The sequence below is a fragment of the Mytilus trossulus genome, chromosome 13, assembly GCF_036588685.1.
Source record: "Mytilus trossulus isolate FHL-02 chromosome 13, PNRI_Mtr1.1.1.hap1, whole genome shotgun sequence".
Classification (NCBI taxonomy): Eukaryota; Metazoa; Mollusca; class Bivalvia; order Mytilida; family Mytilidae; genus Mytilus; species Mytilus trossulus.
Genome location: NC_086385.1, coordinates 17447862 through 17463210, shown reverse-complemented (window position 1 = coordinate 17463210; position 15349 = coordinate 17447862).

Here is a 15349-nt window from a genome sequence, read left to right as displayed (position 1 = left end):
ATCAGTCAAAAACAAATCCCTTGGCGCTTGATTTTAGCTTATATACTGAACGGCTTTAGAAACGCAACACTCATTTTGTTGATTTTTTTTTACCAAACCTTGTTTGATTTTCAAAAAACTACTTTGCATGCTTATCATAATTCTTTCTCCGTACAAAAAATTAAAATCTAACTTACCTGTTGTTATTGAACATACCGAATTTTTGAAGTCGCACGAATTTCTTAAAGCGAAATTTTGGACCAATGAAAGATTGTTTCAGTTGTTTTGCTTTGTAAAACAGTTATTTCAATCCTTTGCCTCACTTAAACCACTGAGTTAACCCTTAAGAATACTGCAAACATTAAAACATAAATGTGCTGCAACTATACTGTATGACTTCAGAAACTCGTCTAACTGTCCTTCCGACAGCGATACAAGTAGACAAGATTTGTTGCTGGCCATCAATGAACAGATACACGTTAAGTGACAATGAAACGTCAACAAAATTTGATTACGCAACGTCATTTGCCAGACATGTTTACGGCCGCAACGTCAACTGCTTATCAAATTGCCGAGTGCCATTGAGTACAGATTCATGCCATAAATGTTTCCCATCAACTGAATTGCCAAAGAATCGACTGAAGGAAAACCTTAAAAGCCTTCAGGTTCCAACCGCATAATTGCGAAAACCAATTAATGGGTTGAACAAATGCAAAACCAGAAGGTGTAAAACAAAACCCAAAACATGTCAGACAGAATTTGTTGACCTTTCTGACAATTATTTTGGCGTTTGTAACATGCATTTATCGCTTTTGACGGAGACACATTCATTCGAAAATAACACAAAAATAATCGAGTGTTGCGTTTCTAAAGTCGTTCAGTATAGTTGATGAGAAATTATGGTTGTTGTTAGAAGGAAAATGTTCTTTAAAATGTTGTATACGTATATCAACTATGTTTAGTTAGTCTATTGGTAACATGTTAATTATGACAGTAATTGTTATCTCTCTTTGTTCGACTGTTTCTGTTTCGCTGTAACTAGAGATCCATTTTATACAAAACGTAGTAGATGAAACCAGCTGGAAAATGGATTGGATTGAATAATTGTTTTCATTTTGTTTTTAATTTTACATCGTCAACTGGCAACGTACCGACTAAAACGGTATTCATCTTTTAGCTTCCTTACACCTTGTCAATCAAAACTGTTTTACTAGATTTATTATATTTCAAATTGTTGCAAGTCAATTATCTATTCTTTCTACTTAATTGGGAAAATATTTGAAGGCACTGTATAAAAAGCTCCAGTTGTAAATGACATTAATTCAGTAATACACATTTTAATATCTAAATTTTATGAAGGAAATAATCAGTATAAGTATGTTATTAAAAAAACTATTAAATTATTAATAATAAGTGATTGTGGAATATTGACAATGGAAATCAATTTTATGTAAAAAGTACCAAAATACTGAACACCGACATGACCTAGGAAAATTTTTAAAAAAAGTCCCTAACCAAATGACAAAAGAAAAATCTCATACACATCAAATAAAAGGACAACAACTGTCATATTTCTGACTTGGTACAAGCATTTTCTTATGTAGAAAATGGTGGATACAATCCGGTTTCAAAGCTAGCTAAACTTCTCACTTGTATGAAGGTTACTTCAAATTCCATTCTATTGACAACGATGTGTAAACAAAACCAACAGACAAATTAGGTAAAAATGTAACAAAACAAGGGTTCAACGTTTGATAATGTGCTTAAATTTTAAATACTGTAGTTAACTTTAATATTTGTTAATTCTGTAAATTTCCAGGAGGAGTTTCTATTACACGAATTAAATTCAAGAGGATCTAATATGTTTTCAACCCAAAGAAGTATAGTTCTGACAGCAACTTTAATCTTTTTATGGTTGATAGTGTGTTCATTAATTATTGAGGATTTACATTTCGGGATAAATGTCTTGTACGGTGGTTTTGCTCTTGTAACAATATTTTACGTCATGGAATTTGGTCGTAAATATTAGAAAGGAAGGTGCATTTATCGGATGTGGAAACATTCCGAAAAGTTATAAAAACCAGCGAAAGAAATGTGAGTAAACGTTTGTATTCATTCAATCACACGTAAATTTTGGAATTTATATTCATATACTTTTCAGTGGATTTATTTCAGATCAATATATCCATTTCAATCACATAGCTAGGGTATGAATATCACAAATGTATAATTTTATTTTTAACGTATGTCTGAAATATAAGTAAGATGCCTGTTTAAATGTTGCATCATTCATTTATAATCACTTAACATTACAGTTTCGTCATACTACGTTATTATGATTGGCTAACTGCACATCTCGCGTTATTCCTTAGTCAATTGCATTACACAATAAAATTTATCATTCACGATGACACGAGGTCCAACACGAAGTGCACAGGTGAATTAAATAACAACTTGATAAAAATCGTGTTTTCATGATCCTAGCTAAAAAAAAAAAGTAATTATAAGTATAGATTGCTTCTTTTTGTAACTTCATAGGGTTTTAAAAGCGTCGACCGTTGGCACATATTAAGAATGAAGCGTTCCGCACTTCATACAAAATGTACTTCGGTCAACGCTTTTACACCCCAATGAAGTTACAAAAAGAAGCATTCAATTCTTAAATAAACGTGGATTTTTTAAATGGTTATGACATAAACTCCCAAAATTAAAATAAAAGAGGCGAAAGATACAGAACGATACATAAAGGACAATGAAAATGCATATTAAGTAAAAGATATTACCGACAACACATTGGCCAATACAAAAACATGAACGACCAACAACAGTCTCAAAACACCAAATATGAATACTAAGCAACACTTACCACACAAAATACTAATTGTGATCTCAAAGTTCACCAGGATGTTCCTGTTCCCAATGTGGCACAACTCGTATGTCTCATGTGAAGTGCCAATGTTATGTTATTCTCAGATAAATTATACAATATCCATATCGGTCAACCAAAAAAAATATGTTGGCATAACTTACGAACGGATGGCCTCACTTCTTGGGCGTTTGGTTCAATAGCTTCATTATTAACAAAATCCCTGTTTCAAATCATGATACCACATATAAGCTCTGAAATATCGTATGAAATTGGGAATATACTAGAAAAACCCGCATTAGCGAAGCTTGAAGACTATTTACAATGTTTATGTTGATACACAGCTTGGGTTCGGTTGTAATAAAATTTAGAATGGTAATGGGGAATGTGTCAAAGAGACAACAACCCGACTATAGAAAAAACAACAGCAGAAGGTCACCAACAGGTCTTCAATGTAGCGAGAAATTCCCGCACCCGGAGGCGTCCTTCAGCTGGCCCCTAAACAAATATATACTAGTTCAGTGACAATACCTTCTTTCTAGAAATCAGTTTCTGTGTTGGTGTGATTCTGTCTGGTAGCTTTTTCGTATATTCACAACAACCGCATTCCTGTAAGTGGATGACAGAATGTTGTTCCAAAACTGCACAATGCATTACTCTAAGAGTGCATCTAACATTGAAGACACTCCTGCTGATAAATCACGGTTCTAGAACTGTATCCTGGTAATTGTTTTTCATTGTTTTATTTGCAGATTTTTCAATTGGAAGATGATTTTGAACCTTTTAATATGGAAATTTGGAGATGCTTATTTACTGATACAAAAAAATGGAATTAATATATGAGCCAGTCCATGCGAAAAGGTACAAAAACGAAAAATTTACGAAATTCTAAAAAGTGTGCATAATTATTGGTAGTAGACTTGTGATTTTTAAAACACATTTACTTTCCCTCATATCATCAAGCTGTGAGCTACACGCACCTGCGAGTGTTGAGACCCCCCCCTAGTTTTATCAAGATTTTTAGTGAATTATTTCATATATTTCAATCATTTTCAAAGTACAGTTTAAATGGCTTGATTTGCCAATTGATAACGTTAAACCTGGTAGCAGTGGGGATAAGGCTCTCGCTAACGATGCGGATATCAATGCAATCAAACCGGGCAACGGTTCGAATCCCGTGCAACTAAGGTTGATTTATATAATATTAAATAACTTAGCTTAACTTAAATTTCAATTTCTAAAACACAAGATGTCATAGTTTTTGCATTTTCCCTCATGTTTTAATGTTGTCTTTTTTCTTTAAACCTGTAGATCTGACGGAAATTATTGACTTTTGTCTCTGTAGTGTCATAATTTTTTGTAGTTTCTGGTCGGTATAGCATTAGTCCGGGGAACAAATGATATTACACTTGCTCAAATACCAAAAATTCAGATATTTCTACGTCTTTTTCGGTTTTAGTTGACAAATTTGGGATAGAATTGACAATCTTATGAATGTTTACATTAATGTAATTTTTTTTCGGATAAAATCGTTTTTCAAAAATACTATAACAAACTTTGATAACGTGTCCTGTAAAGTTTACCAAAAGGACTTTTTGTACCTTTTCGCATGGACTGGCTCATATGCGAACTTGAATTTAAACATTTAGGTCATTAATGTCCTCTTTTTTTGTTATTTCATTCTAAATATTTTATTTACAAAGGGACAACTATGCCAAAGTTTCTATGTCTTATCTTTCATTATGAACGCTAACGAATATGAGGCACCTTGTTTAAGGAGGAAGACTTCAGATATGGGAAACAACTTACAAATATATTGAAATCTATTGGTGCGTTTTAACCACGCAGTGATCGAGTATTGGTGTTGTTTGCAGGAGTATCAAGGACAGTTGAACAAGTTTAAAGTATTTAATTAAGGAATTACATGTATTTTGTTCAAAAGCGGAAGATTCTAAAAATATATTACACTGCAACAAGTATTTCTGAACTCGAGACAGTAAAATTTAAAGCGCATGGCTTGCCGACCTTTAAAATAATTAAGATTTAAATGTAAAGAGTGGGAAAATATTGCAATATACGAGTTAAAGAGGGAAATTTGTTTCCCTAATAATTATTTTCCGTTCTTTTCTAAGATTTGCAGAAAGTTGTGTCCTCATATGTGACGTCATCAGACATGGTCACCTTTTTCATAGCGATTCATTACGAAATTCAGAAGAAATCAAATTCATTTGACGTCATAATTACATTTCGTCCAATCATTTGTCGAGTACAGATATTTCACTACTGAGGAGAAATATTTTTTTTTCACACCGATCAAAAAATGTGAAAAATACACAAAAATTTGAGAATTAACTTTCTTACATGACATAACTTCAAAGTTATAAGCGTTGTCAAAATGTGTTACCTGACCTTGTCAAATGTCAACTGTTTTCAATCATTTACAGGTTACATTTATTGCTATAAATTACTTTAAAATATGGTTCTTCAACGCATTTTGCCACTCATAAAAGTACATAAAGAATATATGCCTACTATGGCGTTTTAGGCCGGTGTTCAAGGTACCTACACACTGGACATATTCATTATACTGTAAGCATTAAAAGCAATAGTGAATTTCAAGAAGACATTGGCAGATGATGCATGGTTCCATACCCGTATCATGGTATAAACATAGAAAGAAAATAATCAGACGTCAATTCTAAATGAACATTAGTCTGAAACGGAAAATTAAAAGTGCTTTCTATATTAAATCTGGAAGTTTCGATTAAATATGATGGTTCAAAAACAGATGAAGTAATTTCGAAATTGAAATTTAAATAAGATACTTTACTGCTGATGCTTATTGATTACAACATTAACATCACCGTAAAATTTCGGATGTGATATTCCGTTTGATATAAGTTTTTAACGGGCACAGCCAAACTTGCAAAGCAAGTCTTTGTGTCTTTAGAGAAACATATTTAAGGTTTTATGCAGGTTGTGATAACGAATTCCCTTGACTTAGTTCTTACATTCATTGGAGACAAATACATGTGTACTTCAATGATAATAATCATTATTATGATATCAAAATAATTAAAAATACATATGTACGAATCTGTATATTGTTCATCAAAAAAGTTTTGTTAATATATATACATGATAAACATTTTGGGAAGAGGGGTGGGTACAAAACTTATAGATAATTGTTATTCTTTTCGCGTGGTTAGTTCGTGACTTCTTGCTTCTTGGTAAATGTAAAATGTCGTTTCCATTCCCCAGTATATTAATATCTAGTTCAATTTAAATAGCTTCTCCATTTGACGACTCCTAGGCTTCGAAATATCTTATTTATCTTGCATTTGCGAACTGGCATCAGATTGGTCCCTATCTACTAAATATTTACATTAAGTAATCAAAAATCTTAATTTTTTTACTGGTAAAGCTAAAATAAAGTAAGAAATAAAACTAGAACTTATGTAACATTGATAATAGCTTAATGCAAATTTTTCACAGAAAGTGACAGATGCATGTAGAATCCTGTCTTTTTATTAATTAACAGTTGTTTGTACACGAAATATTATGAACTGTAACTTTTTAATTTAGTTTTAACTCTGATGTTTATCTGAATGCACGTAATTAAATTTTGGTATAATCCTTTATTATTTTAGGAAATTGGAAATAACCTCATTGACAACATATTATGTTGTCCTACGTTGTTTAGGTTTATTTGGTGTTTGTTTGTTCGTGTATGAAATATAGAAGTATATATTATTTTAGAAAATATAAGAAACGATACATTGAAATAGTTTAGAATATTTGTACCAGAACTATCAGTCTTGACTAGAATTGATAAAAGAAAAGGTAAAGACCAATGTCCTTAACACTCACGCAATTTTATCTTAAATAAATTAATAACAAAAGAAAATGAAATGTCGCATAACGATTGACACATACTTGTTTTTTATGATTTGTCATCGTATGACAATATGGGTTACCTCTCTTTACTCGATTGTATACAGATTTCTATAAGCTAACGATACTTAATAGGCGAATCTTGCAGAATTGCAGGGAAAGATGATTGGATTAAGTTATTGTGTTAAAAAACATTTAAAATTCACATCATCAACTGATGAGGTACTAGTACAGTTATTTTGTTATAGTTAAAAAAAAAGTTCGGAAACTTTTTCCATTAAGTTTATTAGTTAAAGGCTCATATTTTTATTCTCAAATATAAATTTTATCGTGTTTATAGTGCGTTATTACTATTTTTATTTCTGACCACTAGTCATCTTTTTTGAAAGTTATAGTTCATTGTTTAAAAATGTTGTTGATTTAAGTTTATTTTCAGTTATCTATTGACCCAAATTTGCTAGAAACAGAAACGATATTGGGTGTTGTAGCCTGAACAATTTTGTTAGACGGCACCAAGGACATGATTCCTCCCTTATTATCATTCTTGACAAATACCTCATATATGACACATTTAGATCATCATACTAATGACAATAGCCATAATTTTGATAAACAGTCGTGTTCAGTTCTTCTGAAAGCCATTTTGACTTTAATGACAATGAACAGCACTGTCACATTTCGAAATGCGAAAACTAAAACTGAAAATCCTGTTAAATAATATCAACAGATATTCAATTTATAGAAAATTTACTTTTTGTATTCCCAACCTACGATAGTAGAGGGGCATTATGTTTTCTGGTCTATGCGTTCGTCCGGCCGTCCGTCCGTCTGTCCCGCTTCAGGGTAAAGAATTGGTCAAGTTAGTTTTTCAGAAGCTGAAGTCCAATCAACTTGCAACTTAGTAAATTAGACTTTTGACCCCAATTTCACGGTCTACTGTACATAGAAAATGAAAGTTTCGGGTTAGAATTTTTGGTCACGGTAGATTTTGATGAATTTGATGTCCAATCAACTTGAAACTTAGTGCACATGTTCCTTATGATATGCTATGTCTAATTTGAAAGCCTTAGTATTTCAAACATTTAAACGTTTTTGTAAACAGTTAATCTATAAATATGACCATATCAATGGTAATTCAGAAGTGCTGACTATCCGGCTGTTGGTATCCATGGGGAATGAAAACTCCACCAGCAGTGGATCGACCAAGTGGTTGTAAATATAAACTCATCATAGATACAATGATAACATTTTATATTTACGCTAGACTCGTGTTTCGTCTATAAAAGACCCATCAGTGACGACGATTGAATAAAAAAAAAGTTCGAAAGGCCAAATTAACATGATTAAGTACGAAGTTAAAGAGCATTGAATATGAAAATTCCGAAAAGTATAAAAGTATGCCAAACTCAACTAAGGTATTTCAAAAATTCGAAAGTTTTGTAAAAACGCCTTACTTTTATGCAAGATCTTGGTACTATATACTTTCAGTTGTTTTCAGTATAAGCATGATATTTTTGACTAGTTTAGTTTAATGTATATGCTTAAAGACTTCAAAGCTTCACTCATTTGAATATATTCTTAGCCGTAGACTACAGCACTACAAATATTTTCTATAATTGAAAACCATATATTGGGTAGGGCGATGGCTCATATACATAAACCTGACTTAGTAACGAGCTAGCATTTACCAAAACTTTGAATTGGCATAATATTTTGAATTAAATACAGCTATTACATGTTGTTACAATTTTCATCATATTTTCAAAGAAAGTATCGGTTATTGTTTGGTGATGAAGGAAGCCGAATGTTGCCCGTGCATTTACTCATGACTTCTTTAACCCAATATTTCAAAACTTAAAATGTTGTTACTGACAACAAAATAGAGGTCAGGTTCATTTTATGACGATTTTTACTATTACCGTTCAGGAGTTATGTTTTTTAAAAGATTGGAAAAAAAGCGTTTCCAGTCGTGTCCTTGTATTTACTCATGAGCCGTTCTTACATCTGAAGCTTTTCAAATTTAATATATTGTAGCTGATGACAAAATGTAGGTCATGTTTGATATTATCGATTTTCACTTTTACGGATAGTTATGGTTCTTGAAAGATTGAAAAATTGTGTTCCAGAACTCGGAAACGTAAAATTTAAAAGGGAGCTCACGGCTGACATGTTGACGATAGAGGCACGCACACAAGGACAGATGTGCAAAGGTATATCATAATATGTCTCGTAAACTAGCGGATAAAAGTTTAGATTAAGATCAAACAAGCTGCAGATATACATGTATATAAGTAAGTTACAAATGAAAGAAAAAATGTTGGTAACTATTTGAAGTTGGATTTTGATTTATACACTAAGTGATAAGATAACGGACATATATGTATGTTAATTGTCAATGCCATCACACAATTATAATTTGAATGACAGATTTATTGAAAAAACTATCAATTATATTTGCTTAAAATTTGAAAAATAAATATAACATTACATCTCTTTACATTAAATCTATAATTTAAGAGTCTTTGGTTAAATCATATTTAATTATAGATTTACATTATTGGTTCATGGAAAGAAAGTTTGAGTTTTTTTCCATTTGAAGAGAAATTGTTTAACTCAGTAAGAAGTATTTAACCAAAAATTGAATATTTTGGGTTCTTTGATATGCTGGTTTTAGCAATGTGCTTATACTTTGTATATTTTATTATAATAGGTAAATGTTTAATTTTTTTTCAGTTCTTTGACCACATGTTTGATGTGTCACATACCCATGCTGTATGAAATATTCAATCACAATTCCAGTTCAAAACTGTTCTAAGCTTAAACTATACTTGCTGAACTGTTCAGTGTTGGGTCTCTGCAGGATAATCCAGTATATTGTCTCTTTAATAGCCTCTTGTTACAAATAATATATACAAATCACAATCGACAAGATAACAACTATGACCAACCAATGCAGATGTCATCGTTCATTTATCTGGTAAAGGCCATGGAAGATTGTGACTATCATTTTTTTGAAATTATGCTGAAATACATAACAAAAAAACAAAAAGAAAACAACACGTGCTTAGTCGAGATATATTGTAATGTATTTACAGTTTAATAATCTGATTTTATTTAAAGCATCATTGCCAAGAGTTTGTCTTTAATAATATTTTATGTTTTACAATCTTGAAAGTTTTAGATCGTTGCGACTCAGGACAAATGTGAAATGAACATAGCTGATATATTTACAGATGTGGGCTTTAACAAATACACTATGTGTATGCTTCCAGATTTTACCACGATTAGTTGATTATATCAAGACCTAAAGTAAAACTTGGATTCAAAATCAGTGTATACCAAGTACTTAACTCTAGTTTGTCGGTATAAAAAAACATTAAAAACTTACAAAAATAAAATATGACCGCTCCATTCCAGTAGTCGACTTTTGTTCGAAATAGTAGTGTGCATTATTTTCTCATGGTTTAACAATTTGATATGAACAATTATATTGAATCTTGGTAATTATTGTCCTATCTGAAAAGTGTCGTGTCGTTGTTTTACTGTGTAGTGTTGTATTCTGGGTTTTTTTTTATGTCAAAGGTTTGTTTATTTATCTTTGACTAATGAGTTTTGACAGTTCCTTGATGTTTTCCGTCTAGTACCCTTTTCTTTATACCTTGAACAACGACTTCATTCATACGATTTTCATACAGCTGATACATTGTAGTCCATCCATATATAAAGCAAAGTGCATTATCAACTCAATATCTTTCTTAACCTCAAATGTGCTCCTCTTCAGATATAAAGATAATAAGTGTATCAAGACTTAAACAATAACAAGTATTTTCAGGAACATTTCATTAATTTTTTATCATCATCTTCGCCTCGATTTACAAAATTCTTTGTATACAGTCCGCCAAAAGTTAAGCACAACCTACTTTTATTGTTACGATTTTTTTTCAAATTTAAAAAATCAATTATTCCTCGAAATATAGAAAACAATCATATAGCAATTTTGCTAATGTATAGCATAAACAAACCACAAATATAATTTTGGTCACTTATGAAGGTTCTATGCATGTAGGTTTTTCGTTCATAGAAATAGTGTAAATTACTCAATTTAGAAATGGAATTTAAGTTTCACTGTGATTTTATATTTTTACAACAATTAATCACCCAATATCATTAAAATTTTCTACACATAATCTTTGGTATGTTCGGCAAATTAAATGTCAATATTTGAGTCAATAGCATGTGTAACAACCTCATTTCCAGTACAGTTTCATAACACGACGTATCTTTCTCGGTACAAGCCTTCAACACTTTAGATGGGGAAATCTGTTGCATTAAACAACAAATGTCACTTTTAAATCGATAAACTGTTGTAAAGATGAATCTCTACGATTGAGAATTCCGACAATGGCATCTCAGACATGTTTGATAGGATTTATGTATGGAGTCAAGGAAGGCCAAAAATTAGTGTAAATGGTTGGTTGCTCTTTGCACTCGGTTAAAATTCTTGCTCTGTGTGGTATAGCGTTGTTTATCAAGTACAATAATCTTGACAATGTTGATGCAAGTGAGGGGTTATTAAAAAGACGGACTACAATGTGTTAAGGCACCGAATCTCTGTATGTCTATCCGTTTATTTTCCTGCAGAATATGCATACCCAGCTTATAACGGTATAAAAAGCAACCCCGTACTGGAACACAACCAGCAATGAATGCAGTCCTAGTGCAAACATTGTATTTGGTCATAGGCCGTTTTTTCCCCTGTGAAATTCATAAGATGGGGTCTACTGGCAGTAAAGGAAACTGACTCCCATCTGACCAAAGAGTGTTTTGTCAGGTTCTTATGTTCAAGCATAGATGGTCATGATCATTATCCCATTTAAACCTGACGGTAGAGTGCCTACTTGAAGGTACAGGTCTCTATACACCACGACTTGCTCTTCGTTTGCATCTATGAAGTCGACGGACCAATGTACGAACACTAACACGACCACCTGGAGAAACAGTGTATTTGTAAACGCACAAATGATCTTTGATAAAAGGTTGCTTGACTGGTTTATTGGAGTTTAATCTTTTTGGTCGTAAAGAATTTTCTTAGTGAATGTTCAAGGTAATTCAACACCAAAAATTAATATTTTTTTTTGCAATAGTTAAAAAATATTGCCAGTTATATTTCGGTGGTGCTTAACTTTTGGCGGACTGTATATTTGTTACATCTGGTCTACAATTTGTCATGAAAATTTGACTTTAGGTCAAGTCCAAAAATTTGAAATATTTTCTGGGTGCAGATCAACGAATTATATTATATATCAAGGTCACATAAGAGTCCATTATAATCACCTATTGTATGTTAACTTATCACCAGGTATTGATATAATTTACCATTGTATTTTATATTAGATATCGATATGTGTCATATGTTTAGCATGATCCATATATATTCCTGTGCGGCAGCTCACTGGTATTATCCCAATTTTCAAGAAGTTCGGTTCGCTAATCTATCATTTCTATGTTGTGTTTTATGGACTGTTATTTGAGATTTGTACTTTTTCATGTTTGCCATAATCATGACCATTGAGTCATGCTTTACATTAAACACAACTATTTGCGCAAGTGCACGTGTCTAATTTACTTGACTAAAAACAGATAATGACGATAAATAAATTCCAATGAATGTTACCTTTTTGTCTTAAATTAATTTTGTTTTGTGTATGCAATATTATTGAACCTATTTATTGTTGTTGACTTGTCTTTATTTTTTAACGTGCTGGTGATAAGAAAAATGTCTTAGTGTCGTAGTTTTGTGTATTGGTGGGATTTAAACCCTACTTGCACAGACATCAAAGTATTTATCTACTTAAAGATATACAATATTTTTAAGGTAAACGATTGTAAATACGTACAAAGAATTCACGCTCCAGTCAAACCAAGGTCAACATAATGAACACTTCTACTGGGTTAAGGGATGTATATACAAGGAAGCCTTTGGAAGATTTATTGAACTATGATACGGTATTTCATGTGTTGATTGCATTAACAACAGTTGCATGTTTGGTCAACTTGTTTAATATTTATTTGCCATTGATAGTACTGAACTACGCTATCTTTATAATGTTAATAGCATTGGGATATAAAATTGGTTACGCAATATCCCAATGTAAGATCAAACAGTATTCTGCTGAAATGGAGGCCAGCTACAGTAAAATAAAGGAAATCCGCCGATGCTTAGATGAAATGACACGTGAGTATAACTATTAAAATCATATATCATTAACAAAAACTGTAAGAATTTAGAAGTATAGATTTCAAGCCTTTAAGAGTGTAATCCTACGTGTATTATGCTTATGAGATAATCCCAATGGTGCAGATGGGTTCTGATTCAGTGCTGGTAGGTTTGTTTACATTGTACTCATCAAGCACATATAGTATTGCTCAATATTCTCTTTTAAGTTATATATATATAGGTACCTCGCGAGATATTTTGCAACGATTACAAATGTCGTGCATATTCGCACACCAACATTGTTCTGATAGCGTGCTAGTGATAAAAAAAAACATTTCTGGAATCCATTCTTTTTTTATTTTCTAGTTAAAAGTTGTCAATATGCCCGATGATTTACGCAGAAAATTTGAATAATTGATAGTGATTTTTGATTGTATCATATCGGATAGAGAATCGACCAGAACATACTAGAAAATAATTAAAAGTAGACAAATAACCTGCGTCATCAGGTAGATATTTGGTATCCGGATCTACAATTTGTAATATTATGATTCAAAGTTTGAAGGGATACACGTTATAAACATGATAAAATATCATTGGTTTGCCATATTCATACTCATATTGATTTGTAAAATTTTCCTCAACTATTCCTCTTCCTTTACATATTATCTTATGTGTAACATGATAATTATATAAACGCAAACCTTTCATTCAATGTTCTCCTCTGATTGAAGGAATTCGCGTGTTTGTTGGTTTACATGTATTTGTGTGCAACTTATATGTTACAAATTCGCTGAATTTAATCATCAGGTCGGTATTATTCAAATATACCATGTATTTGGTTATGACATGAAATAAGTACATGCCAAAACAGAAGCAAAAGAACCATGTTTTAATTGTGTGGTAATTGATTTTACTTTCACACAACTGAATAAAATACAATGCCAAAATATTCATGTCGGTTTCCACTAAAATGCAAGTCACTAGGATCTAGACTTATCACGAAACTGACAAGAGTTTTATCGGGTGATAAAAAAGCTAACATACTTGTGTTGTTGTTTAAAAATCAAACGTTTTTATCCCTTATTTGTTTGTATATTTATATCATGAATGAATGAATGTTCATATAAATTATGATAGATAAGAAAAACACTTTAGACGAAAAGAAACATTTATCGTAGAATGAATTCAATTAATTATCATGTATTTAAGTGTATATATCTATATAAACATTATTAATAGTGGATTTTTCTTACTTTTTCAGATACAAGTACCTGAAATTAATCTGGTCTCGTGATATCATTTTGTGGTGAATTTGATTTTAAAAACTCAAGGACATCACACTTACCAATGCTTCTGATATTTGTATTTCCTTTTTTTTAAATAATTATTCTGGTGTATCTGTAAACATTTATGTATCCTTTCTATGTTTTGTAGCTCTACGAAATTGCATCAACTAAATTCTCGTCCATGAATAAATAAAAAAGAATTTCAAGACTGGGGAGAAATATCTGCCACATATTCACTCATAATATAACCCCGAGGATTCGGACGACGTGAATATAATCTTAATGGCAAGAAAAAAAAATCATGCATTTAGAATATATAACAAATTACAATAAACGCACAGGCAATGATGACACCCATAACATGTTATCAATACAAATCACAAAAAAAAAATCACTAAAACACACAACCGTAATAATAAAAATTGAAAATATCATTTCTAATCAGCTGCCATATACAACAGACAAGTACTCATTATAAAAAAATGACAGATATTAAATAATCGGATCATGACTTTATTGGCAGGCAATGCTGACCGAACCAGTGTACAAGATTTCATTACTAAATTGACAATTTTGCAATCTTATATATTTCATAAAAGCATTCGATTTCTATCTCTCTATCCTATGAATCACTAGAGAAGGGAGTTTCTCTAGCTGAACATGTATCCAAAAAAAATATTTTAAAAAAGCATTGAAATAAGACCAAAAACTGGTGCTCCAGACATGCAATATTTTTCACACGCATCTGAATATAAAATGTTTTTTATGCAGATCATTGATTTATGATATGTCAAGGTTAAAGACATACCTTTTAATTCTATTCCAATGATCAAAAAATATATCGGCATATCTTTAAAAATAAAAATGCTATGACGGAGCTTCTTATAATGAAATACATTAAAAGCCAGCACAATCATAGTTTTAATGTCAATTGGTTGTCTACTTTAACAATAACACACGGATTAAATTGATTTTATATAGATGTCCTTTGTTATAGGAAGTCTAGGATCATTTTTTCCTTTAAATTTTTTTACACCTATCCATATTTTGTGATTTTTTTTATTTATGTACATATCTCAAAGCTGATATATGTTGATGGACCAT